Here is a 6,936-nt window from a genome sequence, read left to right on the forward strand (position 1 = left end):
TTTTTTTTTTCAAAGTCTGCGTTAAAGATGTATATAAGCCATGAACCAAACTAACCAGCTATGAGGTGAATCACAACATTTCAAACTTTAATTTGAAGCAAAAAAGTATTTGAAAATTGGACAAGACTGTGTACTTAAAGGTACACTTTGTAACTTTTTTTGGTTCAAAATAACAACATTTAAATAATGAGTCAATGCATCATCAATTCTTCTTTCAAAACGTGTTTTTGTCTCACCCTGATTCACTATGGTAAGCCTATTATAAGTGTTATATTTATACCTAGAGGGATGGTTTCCGTGGGAAATTGCATACATACGTCACTCGCCCATGCGTCATCATATCCGTAAATATAGAAAAGTTGCTCCGGCTACTTTGGCGCACGTGTGGTGTGGGAGTGGGTTAGTTGTCAATGAGCAAGAAAGGTTGACATGGAGCACGCCAAGTCTCAAACCTTCAGGAAATCACCCTTTTTTAAACAAACAAACAAGAGAGTTCTTAGTAAAGCATTATATATAAGGGTCATTTCATTATGTGTTGTTGTAGTGCTGTGCTGGAATTTATTTTCAAGGAAGTACCATGTCTATTAATGAGTATAGCTGTAACGTCTTCAGCTGGTCAGCTTGAGATCCTTTCCATCTAAACTGGTTATCTCTTAAGCCTAGTATAGCGAATGTTTTATGAGCAGTAGGATAACCAAATTTATCCACAGTCACGCAGAGCGAAGCACAACCAAAACAATGCTCTTCTGCAAAATGTATGCAGTTTTGTTTTTTCAACTGCTAGAAGGCGAAAAGTTACATAGTGCCTTTAACAGCTTCAATGAAGGAAACAACTACAATCTAATGAAACATTGCGAATGACATAGTCGAATTAAAAAATGATAGAGGAATATGAAACTATTGATTTTTAGATGTGGATTATATATAAACAACCTTTTACATTTATTGCAAAATATGTATACGTATATAGCTTACAGTATACAAATATTTAGTTTGACTCGGTTACATCATTCGCAGTGCTTCATGGGAATGGGGGGCGCTAAAGAGTTCTTTCGGCACGATTTGGTTGTCATGATTCTCAAATTGGTGAAGGTAGTTTTTCCACCAGAAATACGACTGTTAAACATGATTATTTATATAACTAAGTTAATGTGGGCCGATATCATATTCCATTGATAAACAGCTTTGTAGCTCACAGTAAGTTTGTTTTTAAAGGTTTATAAGTTATCGTTAAAGATAAATTTCCCTTTTGAGAAAATGAATGGGATTTTTGCTTCCAGAACCTAACTGTTGCACATAGCCAGCAAGTCTGTGGTGTGAGATGAGAGACATGAAAATAATGTATGTTATCTAATAACACAGATGAACTTTTCCATGGGTGACAGTGAATACTAGGAAATATCTGAGCCAATGAATTACCAAATTAAGCAAGTATTCCAGAGAACCGTTGCAACATTTCTATTCAAACTCAAAATCTTCTACATCTTTAAATCTTTGACTCTAACTACTACTTTTTTGTTGGATGGGAAATTCTGGATAATATAGGGAAAAAGTAAGCATTTCTTTGAGAAGGAAACAAATGATCCTTGATGGTGCCCGTGGGGATCCTTGTGGGATAAAACCTTTCAGATGCAAATGTTTTCAAACAAATTATCAATATATAGAGATTTTGAACGTATCCATATGATAACCACTCAATCCCATGGTTTTAGCCGTGAAGGACATGTTAATATTGCAAAACAGGATGAGCAGACATAAACCATTTGAGAACATAAGCTAAGGGAAATGGAACGAGCAGAACTTGACATATTTGGCCAGTTGAGGACAAAAATCACCAGTGACACAATTAAATCAGACTTAACAAAGGGAATTTAATGTCAATGACATTTAACACCAGCCTAAGGCGACAGGTAAAACAGTCCAGTCAGCCATTTCTTTGCGAAAGAGCTCATGGGACTGAAGGGGCGCTGGGATAGAGGATTAATTGAAAATGAATGTAGTTCTACAAACGCGCAACCAATTCAGAGCAATCACTCACTGTCATTCCGCACACTGTGTGTACGTTTACATACAATGTTTTACCATGTAGACATACAGCAGGTGGAAGACACCATGATACCGAGTGAGCTTACGGTGGTTCATAGGTTATGTTTAATATAGGTGGACGTAACAAACCTGACCTTCAAAACAAGTCAAAACACAAGACCGAGACACGGCAAGGAACTTTGATGGTCAAGACATCTTGTGTCCTCACACCTCATTTGGCGACAGCGAGAAAAGGCGAGGATATCGAAGGGGACATGACTGAGAGGGGAAACAGAGCTCAAGCTGGGCCAGGCAGCAGGCAGGCCAGCAGGACGCCTTCACCCTCCAATAAACTTCAGCTAAAGGTCAAACAGATGAATTATTCATTATTCAAGGTACAGCCAAGGCCAATATTGGCCTTCGTCCTGGATGGCCATTTTAAAGTGTTTTAGATGTGGGGTTAAAAGGGGAACGGCAGCATTGTGCGGTTCGATAGAAACAAGGGAGCATGAATCGGTTTACATGCAAGCCCCAAACTTATAGCACAATAGGCTTTCATTAAAGGCTTTAGACGCCTTTGAAATAATACAAGTGAAAAAGGTGCAAAGGTTTCTTAATAAATATCTGAATTAAAGTGGGCATTGTGGGTCAATGTGTGCATAATGATTGGAGTTTTAAAAATTGATCATGCCCCATGTGGGCCCGTGAGTGTGTGTGCCTCTTGTAAAGGGCTTTTGATCACGTATGAAATATTCAAAAACCCAACTGTAATTTGATGAAGTCAGATATCCTCAAAATGGGAATAGCAGTCAGCACTTTTCACATTTCTGCTTATAAAAGACCCTCAGTAAACGGATTTAGAAACGGGAGGGGGGAAACTGGGGTCTGGGTTAGGGTAATAAAGGCTGTTTAAAATATGCGCTGACCCGTGAGATGAACTGTAGTCCGTGCTGCACGGCCAAAAGCGATCTCGCGACCGCACATCCCTCCCTCCACTGGCACTTGGTTTCGGTCCCGCGCTGCCCTCCGGCGGCCCAACCGCGCCACTGCAGCAGTGTGCGGGCAACCGGAACAGCACAGCGGACATCTCCAAACCATGCCCTGCCATTCACAATGGTATCAATTAAGAACTGCTTGTTCTCTTTCTTAAATAGGCTACATACATTTACTGAAGCCTTTCAGCAGTTCAAAAAGACTGATGACTGGTTGAAATGCATTGATTGGTTGAAGGGGGGTATCACTGCTGGGTCTGAACAAAAAGTACACACTTACAAGAAGCCCCATTGAAATTGAGTCATTATTTCAAGAAAATATCCTGCTTAAGCTCAATGTTAATGTGACACTTTAACAGGTTTACGCTAAATGGCTGAAAAATAAATTTGTCACTAATGTGGGCCAACTAGACAGGCACGATAATTTTTATAATTTTTTTTACACCAGGGGTTCTCAAACTGTGGAACATTTCTGAATAGAGAACAAAACTCTAACTGGAAAACTGGCAAGCAATATGATAGGAACAATGAGCATTCATGTTTTGCCCAATAGGTTGAAGCATATTTCCCATTAGTTTTCTCAATATTTTTAAAATCTTCTTTGAGGACTTTTAAATCTTGTAGGGAATGAATTAACAAACAACCATTCGAATAATCAAATAAACAATGATACAAAAAAGTATTGATTCAAATATAAAATAATAAAAGACTGATTTGATTGTTATTATGTCACTGAAAACCTAACATTCTAAAACACTCTAATAATTAATTCATTGTAGTTACTTTTATAAGTATTTAGAACCTTTTTTTATTATAATTTAGACTATTTTTTATTTCCCAGCATGCTTTTTCATGACACTCAAAAGAGAGATAAAATGCTAAAATTAAGTGTTATATAATGTACTGCTTACTTAAAACTTTGAATTTCTTAACTTAAAAAATTTGATGTATACATCAAATGTTTTATACATCATTTTTGACAAAAAACCAACTTTACACTTTCAAACAAATGTGACCCTGGATCACAATACCAGTAATAAGTCGCATGGGTATATTTGTGGCAATAGCCAACAATACATTGTGGTTCAAAATGATAGATTTGTCTTTTATGCCAAAAATCATTAGGCTATTAAGTAAAGATCATGTTCCATGAAGATATTTTGTACATTTCCTAGCGTAAATATATAAAACATTTATTTTTGTGAGTGAATGCAGCACAATCGCGAACATAAATGGACAACTTTAAAGGCGATTTTCTCAATGTTTCGATTTTTTTGTACTCTCAGATTCCAGATTTTCAATAGTTGTATCTCAGCCAAATATTGTCCTATCCTAACAAACTATAAATCAATTGAAAGCTTATTTATTCAGCTTTCATGTGATGTATAAATCTCAATTTCATAAAATTGCTCCATGTGACTGGTTTGGTAGTCCATGGTCACAAATGTACTAAAAGTTAAGAAAGGAAATGGGACAAGAAAGGGCCATAACAAAATAAATATTGTATCATAAACACGTTGATGATAGGAGCATTTCCGAGGGGAAAACAGCAATCAAACATGATTGACTGACAAGCGATGTAATACAAAGTGATTTAGACCCAGTGGTATGTGATAAGCTGAAACAATTCAGTGTCTGAATTGTTTTAGTCTACAGGTTTCAATACTCTGCTCTTGAAAACACTCTCAGTTAACAGGCAACAAAACCAAAACCATTGTTTGAAAAGTGAGAGTCTGACTGTCCACATGAATATCTGCACTGGGCAAATTCACTTATGAAAATGCTTATGAACTGGAGAGTCCATTTGTGTTTCATGCATATTTCATGTAAAGCCCTGTATAATAAACAGAGGAACAAAGGAGCAAGAGTAACATTCTGAATTGAAAGAGGATTTTTCAGCAAAGTAAAGAGATAAAAGAGCGATATTTGTTAGTAACATGCAGGTATGAATACAAAGGCTAATCAATGGGGACCTTGATGGTGTGTTGGCAGAATTAAATAATGTAAAAAATTTGTAACAATATTACTAAAAATAATAATTCTGAGAAAGTAAATTACAGCATGAACAATTATTTGAATTGCTATTTAATAATAGCCTAATTGATTAAGGGCAGGCTTTAAATTTACTTTCAGAATCAAGAAAGTTTACTTATTAGAATTTTAAAATCGCAGTCTGTTTACCTAAAAAAATATACATTTATTTTGGCATATATTAAATACAATATTATAAAACAATGAATCAGTGTTCATTCATGTCAAGTTCAGTGTAAACTTTAACATAAAAATCAAAATGTTAAATAAATGTAAAATGTTTAATTTCACTGCTATGAAATGAAAATACCTGATTTTTAAATAAAGTAAAACACCCAAAAAGATTCAGGGTTTGACCACACTGTAAAAAAAATATTTTCATGATTTGTCAGATCAACTTAGATAATTAATGTGGTTCAGATAACAAAATATTTTGAGTTTCTATTTATTAAACCAATCTCATTCATTGTATTAACTCATTTTTTATTTATTTCAATTAACTCAAAATGTAGGCAACCAGGTAACTTGTTTAAGTTAAACCAACAATAATTTTTAACAGTGTACAAATGTAATATTGACTATATCTAAAATATCCAAAAATATTTAGCTGTTACACTGATATCAACTAACAGCACATTTTACAAATACATTCCACAAACTGATCTGAAAGTTTTCCCTAGCTGCAAAGATATGTTAAGTTTCTTTCATACAAACATTACCTGTCCGCCACAGCAGAAAAAACTGAAGTCCATCACCTTAGGTCACTGTTCTCTGACAGAAACGAATAACAACCACCCACACTACCTCTTCCTACACACTCAATCTACAGGTTTCGATGCAAATGTCTTCAGCAATAAGTCACAGTGCTAACGCTAGTTGCTCTTGGCATGTAAACGATGCATTTATCTAACTTTACCTTCACTCGCCATCTGCAGGGCTCAACTATATTCAGGAAGCAAAGACATAACATTTTAAATGAAGCTAGAGGAATATTTAGCTCTACAATTTTCCTGTCTAAAATTATAACAAAGAAATTAATGTTAATAGGAATCATTTATGGACTGATTTTGGATTACTCAAATTGTTTGGTTGACAACGGATAATACTGTACTGTATTTCTGTTCTTATGCACTTCAGTATGGATGGACTCTCCCTGCTCCTCAAAATCACCCAGTCAATCTTTCAGTAAAGCCAGGACGTATTCACACTAAGCTGCTCGGCCTGAGGAAGTGGGGAAGGAGGGGGCCAGGGGTCTGCCATACAGATGATCCATTCCACAGAGCAAACATCCAGCACAAGGGCTCCAAGGCCTACAGGGACTCTGATAAAGCACCTCCACATTTTTATAGACAAACTACTTATTTTTTTCCCTCATATCGCTTAGAACGACTGATAACTTTATATTTCTCCAAAGTGCTGTGCTGAAAAGGCTGAGGGAAAGGGCCTTTCAGCAGTTTAATTGATCAAGACGAAGCCATGGGGGGCACCTTCAGATAAAAGAGACGGGAACGTTTTGAAGTACAATGGTGGAATCTTTTTTTTTGGAAGGAACCCAATAAGGAGTAAAATATTACTCATTACTTAAACTCATTGTGGAGCTTTAACTGTATGTCACGTTTAAGTTATGCTTATTGTAGACCTATTAGAGTCAGGGATTTATTCTGTTGAGTAGGCTACTTGTTTTATACTTAACCTGTAATGTTTTTTAATGATTATTTTTTATGTTGGGGTGTAGCCTATAAGGGATACACGAGGCAATGAGTGGGTCCAATTTCTAAGAAAAAATGGGGTCCCTGTAACTACTCAGGGTGAAAAATCTTGCATTAACTCACTATATTTATCTAAAAGTATGGCAGCATAGCGATATAATAATAGCGATATGAAATAA

This window comes from Leuciscus leuciscus (assembly GCF_965113295.1).
Source record: "Leuciscus leuciscus genome assembly, chromosome: 20".
NCBI lineage: Eukaryota > Metazoa > Chordata > Actinopteri > Cypriniformes > Leuciscidae > Leuciscus > Leuciscus leuciscus.